The 19,975-nt window shown below is 36.5% G+C and overlaps 1 protein-coding gene across 3 annotated transcripts in view; it reads right to left on the reverse strand.

Moving 5' to 3' along the window:
• Positions 1–19,975, reverse strand: part of RRAS2 (RAS related 2) — a 72,089-nt gene that overhangs the window by 50,972 nt on the left and 1,142 nt on the right. Inside the window, exon 1 of one of the 3 annotated variants that reach the window (XM_060104856.1) lies at positions 3,975–3,992. The exons of the other annotated variants lie outside the window; for them this stretch is intronic. The gene's annotated coding sequence lies outside the window, so the exon portion shown is untranslated. Of the gene's footprint in view, positions 1–3,974; positions 3,993–19,975 lie in introns of those variants that run through there. 3 annotated transcript variants of the gene reach the window in all.

Below are 19,975 nucleotides of genomic sequence, written 5' to 3' on the forward strand. Positions count from 1 at the left end.
TCCCACATGCCGCAACTAAAGATCCCGCACACGGCAACTAAGACCCAACACTGCCAAATAAATAAATAAATAAATATTTTTTTTAAAAAAAAGAAAGAGGGCCTCCCTGGTGGCGCAGTGGTTGAGAGTCCGCCTGCCGATGCAGGGGATACGGGTTTGTGCCCCGGTCTGGGAGGATCCCATATGCCGCGGAGCGGCTGGGCCCGTGAGCCATGGCCGCTGAGCCTGCGCATCCGGAGCCTGTGCTCCGCAACGGGAGAGGCCACAACAGTGAGAGGCCCACATACCGCAAAAAGAAAAAAAAAAAAAGAAAGAAAAAAATCCAAGAACCAGGAAGATCTCAAACTGAATGATAAAAGTGCAATCAACAGACACCCACATCAAAATGACAGAGATGTTAAAATCATCTGACAAAGACATTAAAGCAGTCTGGACAAAAATGTTTCAACAATTACAAGCATGCTTGAATTAAATGGGGAAAAAAAAAGAAGTCTAAGCAAAGAAATCAAAGAGTTAGCAAACAAATATGTTATAAAGGACCAAATGGGAACTTAAAACTGAAAAACAGAATAACTAAAATAAACAGAATGGAAGAACAGAAATAATCAATAGACTGGAAGACAGTAGGTAGAAGCTACCTAATCTGAAAAACAGGGAGAAATAGGCTGAAAAAAAAAAAAAAAAAAGAATGATGCCTCAAGGTCCTGTGAGACTGTAACAAAAGATTAAACATTCATATTATCAGCATACAAGAAGGAGAGGACAAAGAGAGTAAGGCTTAAAAAGTACTTGAAGAAATAATAGCTGAAAAATTCCCAAATTTGGCAAGACATAAAGCTATACATTCAGGAAGATGAGCAAACCGTGAAAAGGTAAAAAACCTGAAGAAATCCACACCAAGACACATCATAATTAAACTTCTAAAAACTAAAAACAAAGAAAAAATCTTGAAGGCAGTCAGAGAAAAACACCTATCTATAGGGGAAAAACAGAATGACAGCAGATATCTCATCAGAAAACATGAAGACCAGAAGTGGCACAATTTTTCAAGTGCTGAATTATCAATCCAGAATCCTACACCCAGAAAAAATACTGTCTTATGGAAAAAAGATAAAGTAAGTATAAAAGAATCTGTCACCAGCAGACTTACTCTTAAAGGATGACTAAAGAAGTTCTCTAAACAGAAAAGAAACAATAAAAGAAGGAACCTCAGGAAGGAAGAACAGTTAGCAAAAATATGGATAAATGCAACAGGTTTTCCTTCTCTTGAGTTTTCTAAAGTATTCCTGAAAGTTGAAGCAAAAATTATATATGGTCTGATGCAGTTCTATACGTATGCAGAAGAAATTTTTTTTAAGTATATTATAAACAGGGGAGAGTAAAGGGACATAAAGGGAGGTAAGGTTTTTATACTTCACTCAAACTGGTAGAATGACAATACCAGTCGACTGTGATGGTAGATGGAAATGGTAACAGTACTTGTAGGATTTTAGTTTTGTAGGTGTTCCCATAAGTACTATTACCATCTCCATTATATTGATGAGGATATAAAGGCTCAGAGTTGAGAAAGTATGCAGATACCAGTAAGTGGTGAACGAGACTCAATCCAACAGTCATCTGGATCCAAATCCTTACTGTATTTATTTATTCATTCATTCATTCATTCATTCTGCATTAAAAAGAGTTTCTTGGGATTAAAGCTTCAAAAACGTGGATGGGGAAAATTTTTTTTCACTAACCTCTAACCAGAAATTTAGCATTTCCTTCAACAAACCACTGTAGCAGTACCTGTGACTGTCACCAATAGAAATCACAGGTATTTCATATAACAGCTGTTGCAGATAAATCAGAATAGCATTTACACTCAACATGTGTTAAAAAAGACTTGTTTTTAATATTTTGATAACTGTATTTAAATATAACTGGTTTCTTTTATAAACCTATGTGGTATACATTTTAAAAAACAGTATTCTGAGGAGTCCAGAGGCTTCACCAGAATCTCAAGAGTCCTTTGTACCAAAAAAAGGTCAAAGAACCCCCATATGTAGAACATTTTCCAAATTCTGTCTATTACTAAAGTCTTAATGGATCACAGCTCCCACTTGCTACTGGAATGGGAAGAATGGCTCTCCTTATGAGAAGACACCAAAAGAAGAAAACCTATAAAATTAAACCATGCTAAAAGCAAAACACTTCTTCAAGTTTCCAAAAATCAATACCACAAGAGTCCAGTCCTTCCATGACATTCAGAATCCATCCAAAATCACCAAGAGACCCCTGCAACTTACAACATGAGTTAATTTGTAGGTAACCCCCCCAAAGGAGATCATTCAAACCTCTAAGCTCAAGAACAAGAGCATTTACTCCACCTTCCCCAACCTTCTACCTCTTACCCACTCTACCTCACCCACTTCCTCTTAAGCACACATTATAATCTTTAAATCTAAAGATGCCCTTTAATCACAGTTTCAATCCATTTCTTTATTGAGGGAATTACCAACATCTAACCATACATACTTTCACACTGAAGAACACAGAATTCCTTTTCTCTCCCATCTTACCTCTCCAAAATGCAGAAGTACCCAAATAAAGGCAAATAAAAAGCTTTCATATGAACAACCACCAACAGCATTTTTTCTAATCCTATAATCACCCAATCTTGGAAATATGATTCCTTTTCATTCACAAGGTCATCAAATGGGTAGCATATTTTTAAATAAATAGATAATCCTATCCCCCCAAAATTATCAATTTTTGGTAATAGTCCAGGAATTATCCATTTTGTAAATGAGTGAATTTCATAAGCAAAAATGTTTAACAGTATAGCACACAGCACAGGTCTAGTATATAATACTCTAGATTTTCTTTTAATCCTTACCCACACCTATCTAAAACCACATTATGTGAGCATTCATTTTTTATATCTACTAATAGTCTAAGAATTTTATTCTGGGAAAAGGTAAAGGTATCAGTTCTTCATACAGGAAATTTAAGGCAAAATGAATCATCAGTTCCTGTAACCACCATGATGAAATCAGATATTATGCTTTGGAGAAATCTTCAGAAACTGGGTATAGTAGTTTTAAAAGCAAATCACAACAAATACACTTATACACACACATTCATACAAAAGTTTTACTCACAAACTCAATTATCAACTTTTTAATGTAATTAGAATCGCACTCAAAGTCTTATTTGTTGTTTGAATAGACAGGGAAGAAAATAGTTTCCCACCCTGAAGGAAAACCCCTAAAGAACACACTTGTGCCTTGTCAACCAAGTCATGATACCTTGAACACCAAATGAAAGGCTCAAAGTTTCCATTTGACTACATAGTTAAGTCAATTTAGAGCACATTCTTGTTCTTAATTAACTATAAAATATCTCAGAAAATGTTATGAAGAAAAAATATTAAGACTATTTATACCTACCTCCCAACTTAGGAAATAAAACATTAGCAATATGACTGTAGACCCTTATATGTCCCTCCACAATCATATTCCCCTCTCCTCTCCTTCCCCACCCCAACAGGTAATAAATATCTAAATTTGATGTTTGCCATTTTCATGCATTTATACAACAGTGATACTTGTAAAACAGATACCTCAGTCTTGTGAAGCTACATGTTAGAGAGAGGATGCCATTACACAGCTTGGGCCCCACACTAGCTTTCATCGGTGCCATCATCAGCAGTTTTAGCAGACATATCAAGTCATCAAGTGTGCTTCTGATCGAAACCTCACTTACTCTTCCCTCTCTCCACCCCTCCGCTATTCAGTGCTCCTCCAAGATTCATATTGGTAACAGTCACGTAACAAAATTCCATTCATTAAATGAGTATGTATCACTCTTTTCAGTTCCCCTCTAGAAAGTGTTGGCATTTTTGTTCCAACTCAACATTCCTAGGTCTGTAGAAAGACCACTGTATTTTAGGAGTCAGGAAAACCAACTTAAATCCCAACTTCACTGTTTACCTGCTATAGAACCTTGAGCAAATCACTTCTTCGCAAGCCTCCATTTCCTCAACTACAGAATGGAAATAATGATGACCATGACAACGTCATGCCGCCTTCCAATCATAAAGGGTTGATGCTGGTATAAAAGGAAATCATGTACGTAAAAGTCCTCTGAAAACAAATATTACATAAATGTAAAACATCACAAAAGGTAAATGCTAGTTATGGCAAAATTCTCAAGGAAGAATTATTTTTTAAAGTTAAAGTGTGGCCAATTAATTTTTAATAATTCACTAAATAACCTAATACTTTTACTACAGAACTTAAAATTACTAACAATGTTGAAATAACGCTCGATTCTTTCAGTCTGTTTATAGCACAGTAACTTCTACAACTAAATAATTTGTTCTAAATTCCACAATGAATCAAGATTCTCAGTTCTTTAGAAATCATGATATAATGATTAGAAACTCTGTAAAACCCTCTAAAAGGAATTATACATAAATCATGTTTTTAAAGGTAATAAACACTATTGTACCGAACTGGTTTTTTCTTCTCTTTTGTTTTTAGTAATTTAGAAAACTCCAAGGAATGACAAGTTTATTTATTGACTGTTATGGGAATGAGTCCCCCACTCCCACCCTCACCCCACCAAAAAAAGAAGAATACCACTTTGTCTTTCAGTCTGGCAAGAGACATTATCTAGGTGTGAAGAATATCATGGCCCCAAAGTAGGAACAGGTCGATTACAATCCAAAGCAATGAGACATTTATATATTATACAGAAAGAAGTAGGAAAACAATTTTTTAGAAAACTTAGGGTGGAAAAGGTCAAACAGGATGTAACAATCTAATTTTTTAAAACTCATAAACTCATGTGCTTTAGAATCTGAAAGGATCTTAGATATAATCTGTTTCAGCCACTTCATTTTACAGATGAAAAAAAATCAAGGCCAAAAAAGTGTAGATCCTTTTAAAGAATAAAGAAAATGTAGTAACTGGGGGCTTTTGCCCCTAAAGAAAATATGAGTATGACACAAGCGTTCTTTGAGAGCATTAAAAAAAAACTCTTGTCACAAAACACAAATTGGAGATAGCACGTTTAAATAAGAAATGAAGAAGGAAATGAGGAAGGGAGAAAGGAGGGGCATTCAAGAAAGAGTAAGAGGGCCTCCCTGGTGGTGCAGTGGTTGAGAGTGCGCCTGCCAATGCAGGGGACACGGGTTCGTGCCCCGGTCCGGGAAGATCCCACATGCCACAGGGCGGCCACTGAGCCTGCGCATCCAGAGCCTGTGCTCCGCAACGGGAGAGGCCACAACAGTGAGAGGCCCGAGTACCGCAAAAAAAAAAAAAAAAAAGAGTAAGAGACACAACCCCAAACGCTCAAAAATAACTAGTTATTAATCTGGCCTCAGGATCTCTACCCATAAGATGTTAATTACAAAGGGAACAGTAGTAATTTTTCAGCAATTAACTAAGGGATCAGATTTCACATCAAAAGTTATGGAGAAATGTTGCCTCCTAAATATGATGTACTGGAGAAAGACTTTTCTTTTGTGATATTTATGCCCAAACTACACAATTTGATTCTAATAATGATAAGAAAACACAAGACAACCCAAATTGTGGGATATTTTACAGATAACTTTTAAGACTAAAAGACATGAAAAATAAGCACAACATGCAATCCTGGATTGGATCCTGGGCAAAAAAACATTTTTTTTCTTTCATTATAAAGGACATTATTGGAACAGTTGTTGAAGTTTGAATAATGTAAGTTAGATAATATCCTGATTTTGATAACTGTACAAAGGTTACATAAAAGACTCTCTTTTTTGTTCTTCAGGAAACAAACACTAACGGGGCATTACTTCCACAACTTACTCTGAAAAGGTTCAGGAAAAAAATGCACAGGATACTATGGAAGCACATGGGAGGGGCACCTCATCCAATCTGGATATTCCCTCAGGGAAGGCTCAGATGAACCCTGAGTCACATCTAGAAAGATGACCAAGAATTAGATTAAAAGGGCCTACTTGGTAAAGGACACAGCAAGAGTCATGGATGTACACTTCACACAGATTGTGACTAACTGTGATCAGACTGTGTTTCTCCAGTCATAATGCACTATGTGAGAGCAGGAATTTCAGATAGGTGTGGGGCAGGTGTCTGGGGGTTGCCAGGTCAGAGGAGAGCAGTAGCCAAAACAGCATGTGCAGGAGTAACAAGAGACTGATCACAGACAGGCAGGAGGGAGCGGAGAGGGAAGCCAATAGATACTATAAACGACCCTTCACTGCCTATTCAATCCCAGGTTTCCTAATTTCAACTAAATGGAAAGTGCTTCATGAACCTAATCAAAGAAAAACTTCAGCAAAGACTTCATTATTAAGGTAACTCACTTAATAAAACATGTTTTATTTGGGCAATGTAATAGAGCATAGTCCCCTTAGGTGCTTTGTAATCAAGAAAATATGGCTTCAAGTCCCATCTCAGTCATTACTGTGGGATCTTGAGCAATTTATTTAACTTCTGAGCCTCAGTTTCCATGTCTGCAAAAAAGAAACAATAGATTATAAAGATTAAGGCAATGTTTGTAAAGCTTTTAGCATGGTATCTAACAGAGAAAATGTTCAATATATATTAGTCATTACTGATTCAAACTACTCTTCATAGGTCCTTGCTCCTTATTAAAAAACAAAACAAAACTTGAAGCCCTTAGTATTATAATTCAGTTACTGTGTAAGATAGTAAAATGAACTGAAGTACAACCACCTGCTCAAAAAAACATAAACTGAAGTCTACCTATATAGGTTCTGTACAAACTTTATAAACACAAAATCACGGCTTTTCATCTTATAATTCTATTGAAGCTTATTAATACAAACACAAGGTTAAAAAAAGAAATTAGAAGATGCCAGTCTCATCATCCAGATGCAACTACTTGTTTGGGGACATTATTTAAGTGTGGTGCCTTTTTCAATGTTTAACACAACTTGTATAAATATTTTACATCTCCAACTTTAATTCACAACAAAAAATTACAAAGGTGACAAAGTTTAAATCTGTTACTCATAATCCATTTTAGCATCATTCTAAATAAATAGCTACTGATAGGCATAAAAGTGAAGAAAAGTCATTAAAGTAATTGGCAGGATCCATTTTAAGTAATAAAGTATAGAATATTACAAGGGGTTCCATTAAAAAAAAAAGGAATGTGGGGTATTTTGTGACAGGCCAGTAAGACAGCTGGAACAAAGCTGTTGGAGCAACAGCTGTGCACCATGTACTGTTCTCATCTAAAACCACAAACTAAAGTAACCCATGTCAGACAACTTTATTTGACTAATCAGCTCAGCCAATGGCTCCTTCCTTAAACTATCTGCTATAAAGAAATCTAAATACATAATTTGCAATTTGAGGAAGGAAAAAAAATAAACATCAGTCTGTGTCTTTAAAATGTAAAATTAAAAATTGAGAATCACACTGTAACAGAAGACAACGTTTTCCATACTATTTTACCACCTGCTAAAATTATGACCATAGAACCTATCAGACTTCATGATGGTAAGGAAATAATCCCAAAACCCAACATTTGATGAAGTATGAATTACTAACATGCAAGCTCACCAATTTCTACTCCATTCTTAACTTTCAACTTTGCACTTTTGATTTATGTTTACCATAAAACACTGCAATGGTTATAAGAAATTTTTAACATTAAGTAACTTAACAATTAAAAAGAAGCTAATTCAAACCAACTTGTTAGCATGGACCATGGCAATGTCTGAAAATAATAAATTCATGTAGTACTCAATTAAGGTACTATTATTATTCATTTAAACGTCTGCAAGTCATTAAATTATCACAGACCTACACCTTTGTTTTATATTTTATCTCCATTTTTTGATTCCAAAAACAATGAACCTTTCTCTCACTTAAATTCACTCCTTTCGCATTTTAAGCAAGATACACACCAGTGTGCACTTGCGCACATGCATATACATACATAAAGCGAATTTCCCTACCTTATTTAATTGATATATCTTAAGTTCAGAGGCAAAAGAGACAAAATTACAAATTTAGTATTTACATATCTTTTTTTTGCGATACGCGGGCCTCTCACTGCTGCAGGCTCTCCCGTTGCGGAGCACAGGCTCCAGACGCGCAGGCCCAGCGGCCATGGCTCACGGGCCCAGCCGCTCCGCGGCATGTGGGATCTTCCCGGACGGGGGCACGAACCCGTGTCCCCTGCATCGGCAGACGGACTCTCAACCACTGCGCCACCAGGGAAGCCCCTAGTATTTACATATCTTTTCCACAAGATTTTTGAAACTTAAATGTTATATCCATCACAAATCTTCCTTTGCAGTTTGACTCAACTACTTGCTTACTGTTCTTTTCCTTTCAGCTAACAAATTGCTGACTGTTGTAATCTCAACCACATGTCATCATTTAACCAAGGCATCAAGAGAAAACCCACCAGGAAACAAGACAAAAGTAATAAATCTTTAAGACCTTACTCTCAAGCTGTTTTACATTTCCTGAGTCAGAATTTCCAGAGAGAAATTAAAATAGGACAATCTTCTCCAAAGATTATTTTGAATAAAACTGAATGCTGTGGATCAACTGCTAAAACTTCTAAAACTCAAGATTCAAATGTGCATATGTCACATATAAACAATCTTTTAATTACAGTGAAACTCTGAAATCCAAAATCAAAAACAGTTTAGTTCTACATCCTCTTCAGGGACCAGCAGCTATGGAACCATAATAGATACAACTCATGTTTCCTAAGACCTCTTTTTTCCAATTATTTATTATGCCCTGTTCAAGACCCAATACTAGCAATTAATAAATACTAATAAATATTTTGCTATATGCTTACTTCTATGTAACAAAAGTATTCCTGGTCTATGACACTCAAAATCTAAATATGAAGAATAAAATGTACAAACAACTATAACCAAGGAGCAGACATTCAGGCAAAAATTCCAAGCCTATAAAAACTCTCTATTAAAATACTTGTTTTACTTGTAAACATTCTACTGTTTAAGAGTTTAAAATAGTGCCAAAGTGAATCAAACACAGAATGGTTATCTTATCCAAAGCCACAGTCATATAGTGGCTAAATCAAGATCTAGAGAAATATCTTAACTCACAAGAAGGATTCTTTACACTACATCAAACTGCCTGTTCTCAGATAAGCAGTATGAGTTTTTCCAGGTCTAGGACAACTTTTTAAAAAACAAAAACATGGCAGCTGTGGAGTTTAATTTCACAGACTACTTATGACTATGACAAAGGCAACCACAAGGAATAAGTTTCTCAGACACAACCTCTACTTTTAAAATAATCTCTTATTTTTTTACTCTCAATGCAGGGGAAATAAAGCAACAAAAACAAAATTAAGTCTGCAAAAACAAAGGTTAAAAGCAAAGAATATAAAATATAAAAAGAGTAAAAAGGATCAAAGCAAGTTTATCTAGATTATTTCACAACTATATAATCATATTATACAATAAATGTCAACGGGGTGAATTCCACCGCTAAAAGACAAAGACTCTCAGGTTTGATTTTTAAAGACCACATTACGTATTATTTACAAAAGCTTACCATAAAATGACCAAAAAAAAAAGTAAAACATAAATGAAATAAATGCATACAAACAAAAAATAGAAAGGGCAACATTAATATCACAGGTTGAAATTCAAAGTAAAATTCTGCACAAGACTGGTACTATTTAATCGTAAGAAAGATGTAATCACCATAACATTTTATATACCAAATAATACAACATCAAAACACAGCAAAATTAGAAATGCAAGGAAAATATTAAAACAAATTTAATAAAAATTTCAGAGCTTCACAGATTAAAAATACACAAGAAAAAAGGATACAGAAGATTTGAATAATACAATCAACAAATTCCATTTTAACATATTTATGTAAAACTTTGCACCTTATAAGCTACAAATATATACTCATTCTTTTCTCATGCTCTTGGAGTATTTACAAAAATCAATGGTATGTTTGGCCATTAAAAATTCTTAATGTTCCAAAACAGGGGATTTACAGGTCACATTCTTTGACCATAGCCCAACAAAGCTAGAAATCTACAAAGACAGCCACTCAATCCTTCCTCAAATTTAAATCATGTAAAAATTAAGGGAATAGGGCTTCCCTGGTGGCGCAGTGGTTGAGAGTCCACCTGCCAATGCAGGGGATGTGGGTTCGTGCCCCAGTCCGGGAGGATCCCACATGCCGCGGGGCAGCTGGGCCCGTGGGCCATGGTCGCTGAGCCTGCGCGTCTGGAGCCTGTGCTCCGCAACAGGAGAGGCCACAACAGTGAGAGGCCCGCGTACCGCCAAAAAAATAAATAAAAAATTAAGGGAATATCCAAACTGAAATTAAAATTATCTAAGAATTAATAAAAAGTACAAGATTTCATAACAAAAGAAATAATGCAAAATCAGTTTTACAATGCTTTTACAAAAGTCATTAAGGATACTACAGACTTTGTGATGATGGTAATGTAAGAAACATTCTAGAAAACCTTACTAGAAATCCTTTCAAATACCTTTAAAATATAAATTATAGCAGATAAGTTACTTAAAGCACTACTGTGAGAAATAAATGGCAATCAATCCCATTTTTTAAACAAAGGAGAAAGCACAACAAAGTTTATATATGAAATTGTAAAATACAGCATAAAATAAGCATATTTCAGATTACACACACACACACACACACACGTGCGCGCGCTAAAGAAAGGACTCCAACTTTTGATTCTGGGCCCTTCTAATTTCTATACCTACAACAAGAAAAATCTTTGCATTGATCTGCATTTTACAGCTTCACACACACACTCTCCCTCCACTATCTTCCCTAGCCTCTTCTACTTGCCTCAATTCAGAAAGCTTAGATTCGAAGTATTAATAAACTTGAAAACTATCCCTTTTAACCACCTCTAATTCTCCAAAATTATACCGCTCAGCCAAAAAAAAACAAACAAACCCAAAACATAAATTTGGCTGAATGTCTTAACAGATTTCATAGAATTTCATATTTGTTGATACTCCAAATATCAAAGCTCCCTAGTATCAACTTGCCCATCAGCATCAAAAAAAAAAATGGGAATCTCAGTGTCCTGCAGGAATTCTGAGGGACGGACAGTTCTTTATTTCCAGCACCAAGAATGGCTAAGATCAACTCAACGTAAGAGGATAAATTTAAAAACTACATTCTGGGGCTTCCCTGGTGGCGCAGTGGTTGAGAGTCCCCCTGCCGATGCAGGGGATACGGGTTCGTGCCCCGGTCCGGGAAGATCCCACATGCTGCGGAGCGGCTGGGCCCGTGAGCCATGGCCGCTGAGCCTGCGCGTCCGGGGCCTGTGCTCCGCAACGGGAGAGGCCACAACAGTGAGAGGCCTGTGTACCGCAAAAAAAAAAAAAAAAAAAAACTACATTCTGCCACTCAAGAAAAAACCCTTCCCTGGCTGGAGTTGTTTCCTTAAGCAGTACCAAGCTTTAGAAAATACCAGTTTTGTGGCCTTAAGAAAAGATGAGAGGACATCACCACTGATTAATATTAGACTGAGATATCAAGGGCATTAAATCTGTTTAAGAGAGTAATTTGATTTGACATCCAGAAAATTTCATCAGTGATACAGAAGGCGAATTTGACAAATTCTTGAATGGAGTCTATCTTAGCCTTCTCACTGATTAACTTAAGAAAATATAGAACAATGATTTCAAAGAATCAATGCACAAATAGGTATTTCAGAAGATAATTGGGAAAATGACTTCAAAAATGAAGAAGAAAACCTTCCCAGACCTGAGAGTGTTTCATCATTTCTCAGAGAAAACTGGTGATCAGAGAAAAACTTCTAGTCATATTCTGATAAATGTTTCCATTTCCAGTGATAAGAGAAGGCTACAAGCATACAAATAGAAAACTAGTTATTCCTGCAGAATAGAAACTTGAGGCCAGTTAGATAAAGGCAAAGACATGGAAGATAAATAAAGCAGTACCTCCAACTGCTGTAATACAAAAGTCTTGGGATCCAATAATTTTATACTCAGCCAAGTCATCATGTATCATGCAAAAGTAAAATTTTAATCTTAGACTAAAAAAGTACTCGAAAGTATTCTCTAAATAACAATTCAAAGTAAAAACTAGCTGCTCATGAGGACTGCTTGTAAGCACTGAAACCAGTTAGAATGAAAGAAATGGCAAATAAAAGCAACAGCTCCTAATGAGAAAGGGGTTAATACCACTGAGTGTATTTACTATTACAATTATAATAACAAAATCAAATGCAAAAGACAAAAAACAATCTCTTAAAAACACTGCAGTCACACACACTTTTGGTTGCTTTAAATAAGGATATTTGGGACTTCCCTGGTGGTCCAGTGGTTAAGACTATGCACTCCCAATTCAATAACAATATCTTATGGGCAGATATTTTGAGATTATGTTAATAATCAGCTACTCTCAAACTTTTACATACTACTTTTAACATCCATTTATGATTCTTACTTAAATCAGTTGTTTACTGTCAAATGGTGATTTTCTAACTCTACCATTTCCTCTATGTTTATTAGTCAGAATTCTACACTAAGGAAGAACTTCCCTTCCTCCTTCATTTATTTATCCTTATGGATTCTTACATTATTTATGGGCAATAATCAATTACTATCATTATTTATTTTGATGATGATACTGTCTCAGAGTTAGCCAATGGGAGTTCTTCCAGGCTGGCTGTGTCTCTTTGACATGTCACCATCATTTTGTTTTCTGAGCAGCTCTTTACTTTCTGGCACTATAAGATGCTCCAAGCTCATCTTCTATTTTTTCCTTGCCCCAGCCCGGGGATCAGTCGTTTCTCCAAGGCTCCTTTTAGTAAAGAATGGTATTTAGAAACCAAGATCCAGCACTGGGTGTTCTCACTGCTAATAGGGTGTCACTGTTTCTATGCACTCTCATCAGACAGAGCTGGAAAAAAGATGTATAGATGTGTTTATGAGTATCCACATACACCTATTTCTGTATCTATCTTTATATTTTTTAAACCATGAGTTCATGCCAGTATCCTCAATTCCAACCAAGCATCAAGAGTTCTTCCTAGCCTTCACCCTTTCCACAATTATAACTCCCTTCTCCAATAGTGAGGAACTTGGCTCCCATTTTCCACAATACATTTACTAACTTACTTAATCCTAGTATAGAAAATTGTTTCAGAATTGCAAACCCATGCCTCTGTGATGAAGGGGGGCGGGAAGCCTATTAACCAGAGTTCAGTGTTTATTTCAAATTCTTTTTGTCTTTATCCTGAGGACATAGTCCAAATACCGGGTTCAAAAGTTACTTACAGGGCTTCCCTGGTGGTGCAGTGGTTGGGGGTCCGCCTGCCGATGCGGGGGACGTGGGTTCGTGCCCCGGTCCGGGGGGATCCCGCATGCCGCGGAGCGGCTGGGCCCGTGGGCCATGGCCGCTGAGCCTGCGCTCCGCAAGGGGAGAGGCCGCGGCAGTGAGGGGCCCGCGTACCGCAAAAAAAAAAAAAAAAAAAAAGGAAAAGTTACTTACATTAGTTTTTTTCCTCTCCCTCCTTCAGTGTGGTTGCGTTAGTCATCCGATATAAAGTTCAGTTCATTTGTTTTGTTTGTATTCCACCTTTTGATTTTATTGGTGCTTGCTGTTTATACACTGAGTATGTGAAACATTAAACATGGTTCCACAAGTCAGAAAAGTATCCTCAGAAGAGTCACTAACCCTATTCCCTCTATTGCTTTCTCCTTATCCCTACCCATCCCCATAGCTAACCAATAATCTCTTTAATCTCAAATTCATCCATTCCGTGCTGTTTTTGCCCCAGTGAGTAAATACAGTCCTATTTTCTCATTTCCTCTTCTTTCTTACACTAAAAGTAGTACATCACTAATACAGTAGATACTTTTGCACTTTGTATTCCTCACTGAACAATTTATCCTGGAATGCATTTCCCACCAGTTCACAGACATGGTTCTTATTCTTTTTATAGCTGCAGAATGCTCCACTGGGTGAATGTACCATATTCTATTCAACTTCTCTCTCTCCTGTAGGCTGTTTCTAATGCTGTGACCTCATGCACATGTATTTTCATACTGTTGGAAGTACATTTTCAGGGTAAATTCCTAGATCTGGGATTACTGAGTCAAAAGGTAAGCACCTATGTAGTCAAATCAACATCCACTTTATGTCTCCTGATATAATGCACTGAGAAGAACACATCATTTCTGTGCTATTCCTGCCCCCAAAATGAATCTAACCATGAAGAAACAAACTCAAATTGAGGGAACTCTACAAATAACTAACTTGTACTCAAAGATGTCAATGTCATAAAACACGAAGACTAAAGAACTGTTCCAAATTAAAGAAGACATGGAAACAAAGTGCACTGCATAATCTGAGATTTTCTTTTGCTATAAAGGGCATTATTGGGACAATTGGCAAAATCTGAAACAGTTCTGCATATTACATTAGTAATATATCAATATTAATTTCTGATTTTGGTTATACACTATGTTTACGTAAGCAAGTATCCTTGTGTTTAGGAAATATACATGGAAGTATTTAAAAATAAGGCAGCATTGTCTTCAACTTACACTCAGATGATTCAGAAAAAAACAGTGCATATACATGGGGGGGAGGAATAAAACAAATACAGTAAAATGGTAGCATGTGGGAAATCTGGGTAAAGTTTTTTTAAAAAGCAACATCAGATATCATGTTGGCATGTATATCCATACTTTCAGTACTGAACATTTACTAATTTGTATATAAATTCTTTCTCCTAGGAAAAAACACCATCATGTGAGGTGACAAGATAAATTGGCTGGCAATATTAAACTACTAATATATACAAACAAACAATTCTGTAGCTATAATATTTTTAATTAAACTATGATTTAATGTTATTTAATGTTATGTAACCAATAAACAACTGGTTTATCACATTGCTCTTATAAAATGCTACATCTAAAATATAATTTAGAAGGAACTCAAGTCCAATATAGCTCCAGTAGCACAATTTTATTTTAATTTTTTTTATTTTTTATTTTTTTGCGGTATGCGGGCCTCTCACTGTTGTGGCCTCTCCCGTTGCGGAGCACAGGCTCCGGATGCGCAGGCCCAGCGGCCATGGCTCACGGGCCCAGCCGCTCCGCGGCATATGGGATCCTCCCAGACCGGGGCACGAACCCGTATCCCCTGCATCGGCAGGCGGACTCTCAACCACTGCGCCACCAGGGAGGCCCCAGTAGCACAATTTTAGTCAACTTCTTTTTCTTCTTTCAGAACCACACAGTAAATAAATAAAAAATATATATGTATATATATAATCTTTGTCTATTTCATAAAGGCCTGAAAGACATTTTTCTTTGCGAAATAGAAATAAATCAAATGGCTACCAAGGACATCACTTTAAACTAAGTGTCAATCCCAAACTCAGACTTCATGGCTCTACCCAAAGTAATTCAAGATCAAGGCCTTTCAAGAAGATTCAATGACAATTAACTCTACATTGTTTACAAGCAGAGTCTTTTACTCATTATCACTTTTCAGCAAGGAACTAATACCCTAAAGACACTTCCATTTTGCCTCACCAAAAGGGGCAAAAAAAAAAAAGTAATAAACGTTCATGCAGCATCACAAAATCTGTTTCTATTTTATGAGATCAATTTTAATTTGAAAAAGGAAACTTTAAAAAATTTTAAAATAATACAGCTTTAAGAAAGTCTATTTCTGCACTCCTCCCCCATTTTCAAGTTAGCAATTTACTTTCCTCACTGAATTAAACAGACTAGTTTCATTTCAAAGCTTAGGAGTGACCCTTGACATTTCAGCAATACAGATGAATTAAAAATCCCATCCCAGTAGGTAGCTGCCTGTCATCACTTTGCCTTCAAATGGTATTATACCAAGGGAAAGCAGAATTCTTAATCTACTCAATGGAAGTATCCCCACTAAACTCCTGCAACTTCCGCATCCCAAGACACACACACACACACACACACACACAAAGGTTAAAAATGAGTAAGAATGAGTTTTAAGAAACCCTAGGTTAGAATTTCTCCTCTGACAAAAGCAATCATCCTCTAAAAGAAAGTGTTCTTGAGTGCCTAACATTTGTATCTAGGAATTACAATGTCTGAGTCATCAGAACCACTTCAGCTCCTTGAGACTTCCCTGGTGGTCCAGTGGTTAAGACTCCGCCCTGCCAACGCAGGGGGCGTGGGTTCAATCCCTGGTCGGGGAACTAAGATCCCATATGACACGCAGTGAGCCCAAAAGGGAAAAAAAAATCATTACAAGAACCATTTCAAATCCTACCAAAATGAGGAAATCTCTAGTATGTACCATCACTAGGAGGGGTACCTTATTTTTCAATGCTAAGAATTCATTTGTAAATTACTCTGAAAATATAAAACAGTATTTGCACACTAAAAATAAGTCTACAGTATAGTTTCAAATTCACAGATGAAATTTATTTTAAGTGATTTCTAATGCAGGGCACATGTTCAAGATGTAGCCACAGAAGAGAAATTCAGGAATCTAAACTCACAAACTTCACACAAAGATCAACTAACTTTAACACAAATGCATGTGCCTTCAAATCTCTTCTAGGATCTCTGCCCCAGGAAAAGGCAATGGAAAAACATTCACCAAAACGCAAATTAGGTAAAAAACAATCTCTGAGTCAGCTCCAGGCTAACAGGTTGTAAGACTGACTAAAACTCAATAATTGAGAAATCAGCTACCCCCTACATAGCTCAAAATCTGACAAACTGCTGAATAATAAGTCAGGATGCTAAATGAAGAACAGAGGCTGGGAAATTCCTCTCCTTAATTCTGTAAAACACGTATGGTCTTTTCTCAGAGTTGCCAGAAACCCCAATGGTTACTCCATTATTTCCAAAAATCAACGCTCAACCGATGAAGTTTCCCCAACTCAAAATGGGATCAACATTCATTACCTAAATATCACACAGAAGTGAGGAGAGGAGTATGAGGCTGAGGGGAAAAGGGGATGAAGACTTAAAACAGATCAGATTACATGTCAAGAAAAAATGAATAAATTACAAATTTAGTTTTGGAGGAACAAGATACAGAAGTAAAAGCAGCAAATTTATTATTTTACTTATTCTTAGATGGCACTGTGCTGAATAATTTGGATAATTTATTTTATTTACTCCAGAAACCCTAAAGGTACTAATATTAGTCTCCCTTTTCATACAGGAAACTGAAGCTCTGAGAACTTAAGAAACTTGACCTAAGACACATACCTAGTTTGTTAACTGAGTAAGAAAGAACCTAGAATTTCAAAGGTGCAGTGATTTGTTCACCCAAACCCAACATTTTACGGAGGAAATTAAGCCCTTAAGAGATTACCGACAATTAAAAGATTCCCCAGCATCACCTGAGTAGGGAGACCTAGAACCCAGATAGTCAACGCTCTTTCCATATCACTTTGTACAATGTTAAGATCATTTCCTAACGATAGAATCCACTCATCGTTTAGGGGCTGCATTCACCAACAAAACTTAAGACGTCTTTCAAAATACTATGAACAGAAACGAGGAGGTCATGCACACACATATACTCTTAATAATATTTTACATTTTTAATCATGGATGTTTTATGATGTGTTACATTCATTTTTAAAGAGAAAAAGCCATCTCAATTAAGTAATTATAGCCTTAATTTCCTAATTTTGTAGCTCTTCATATGCATAAAAGGCAACAAGTAAATTTAAGGTTAAGGAAAGTCAGGGTTAAAGACAAAGTTGTTTTTTCAAGTTCTCCACTCCCAAATTTGTTCATTATATTTTTTCTACTCAAGATTACATAATAGAAAAATACATACTGAACTCTGTAAAATGTGTCGTATCTCAGGAGTCTTACAAAATAAATAAAACCAATTTGTACCATCCTGATCTCCTACAGAGAGAACTGGCTTCCACTCATTAAGGTTACTATCCTTCTGCAGTCTCCTCTCCTTCCAATTACTACTGTGAGACAATCGTAACAGAATGAATTTTAATTTCCCAGGAGTCAGACAATAAACAGCAGCTCTATTAAATGTAGATGATAGTCACCTTAGCTCCATAAGCTAAGATTAATATAGTAACAACAATATTAATGTTTGTAGCCTTACTATGTACCAGACACTGTTCTAGGCCCTGAACATATGTTAACTCATTTAATTTTCACAACTGTATGTGGTACTTTGTACGTCTCCAGTTCACAGACAGGAAAAACTAAGGTATCGAGAAGTTAAGTAATTTACCTAAGATTACACAGGCAGCAAGTGGTAGAGATGAGACTCGATCCAGGTCTGGCTCCTACCTCTCCAGAAAGCCGCCTCAAAGTCAGAGGCCATGTTCCTCCCTTTCACTGGCCCCAGGTCACGGGCCTATCCCACTCCCCTCCTTGCCTGCTTCCTCTCTCCAAGCTAGCATATGACTCCCCCACCCCCCCCATACTCAGGTAAGACATGTCCTCTCTTCCCGCCATCACGTCTACACAGTACTCTCATCAATCCTTCCCAAACTGACTTTTCCTCGATTCTGAATTCCCTTTGCATTTAAACATGTTAACAGAAGTGTACACATAAGCTTATAATAGCCATCATTAATGGAGCACATACTACATACTAGACACAATGCTAAGGATGTTCCCATAATTTAAAGGATTATGAAGACTGTACGATCAGACCCATTTTACTGAAAAGAAAATTGAGGTTCAGAGAAGCTAAATAATATTTTCGCAATGTTCTCCCAGTAAATAAATAACACAGCAAGATCTAACACTCAAGTCTGTATGACTCAAAGCTCACACTCTTTCTCTATGTATAAATACACATCTCTCATGCACACACGTCTCTTTTACTTCTTTTAAATCTAGAGTACCTAGACACAACACTATTCATAAAGATGTTTCTTTAACAAATGAATTCTAGAAAATCATTAAGCATTAATGATTAATTAATTAATTAATCATTACGGTTAGCTTAATGGTTTCTAATACTATTTCCAAAAACAAAATGTTCCAATACCTTAACTAAATAATTAACTTACAGATTCAAATACATTTCGATGGTCCCTCCCCCAAAACACTAAAGAAATATTTGTGGTTTAAATCTTTTAGGTAACACTATTTTTTTTGAATACTATTTATTAATACTGGAACCCAGGATTATTCTCTCACTCCTCACCAACCTCCCACCTCCCCCTAACTACAGTTCCCAAAGAAAGACTTGGCTATAAATTGTTTTGCTTTGCCATCAGTTACTTAAAGTATCTCTTGGCCCTATGAGAAATAGCAACATGACGGCATCTCTGATTCTGCAGCTAAACTGCAGCTAAACTGAAAGGCCAAGTTGCCCATCTCACTTCTTAGTGTGATTTTTTTTTTAACCCACTAATGAGCATACTGTAAATGCTCACTACATAAACATCTCTTCCTGGATACAAAGGGTTTAGCAGCAGTTTTTAATACTTCGAAATAGTATAACAGCAATTATTGCTCATTTAGTCAATGTGAAAGGTAACAATCACATTTATGTTACAGTACTCGGTATTTTAATGTCACTAGAAACAAGTGAAACGAAATACGCTATTCAAGTATGACAACTGATAACAAATGGGTCAAACAAAAATATTTCACCAAAGCATCTTAAACAATACTCTTGATACACTGAGAGTATCTTTGTTACCTGTTATAACGCGATACCTTCATTCTCTCCCAGCATATGCCACACCTTGTAGGTTGATAAAAGCAGAGAGATAGCTGGGCTTCTCTCTTTTAATAGTCCCCAAAAAGATCATTCAAACCTCCTACCAAGAGCAAATCCTAAGAATCAAGAATTCCACCGCCCTTTCCTTTACAACCCGACTTTCCGCCTCCAGCTACCAGAGAGGATTGGGGGTGGGGGAGAGAGTGGTTGGAACGGACACAGAACGCACGACTCGGCCGGTC

This window comes from Mesoplodon densirostris, chromosome 7, assembly GCF_025265405.1.
Source record: "Mesoplodon densirostris isolate mMesDen1 chromosome 7, mMesDen1 primary haplotype, whole genome shotgun sequence".
NCBI classification, from domain to species: domain Eukaryota; kingdom Metazoa; phylum Chordata; class Mammalia; order Artiodactyla; family Ziphiidae; genus Mesoplodon; species Mesoplodon densirostris.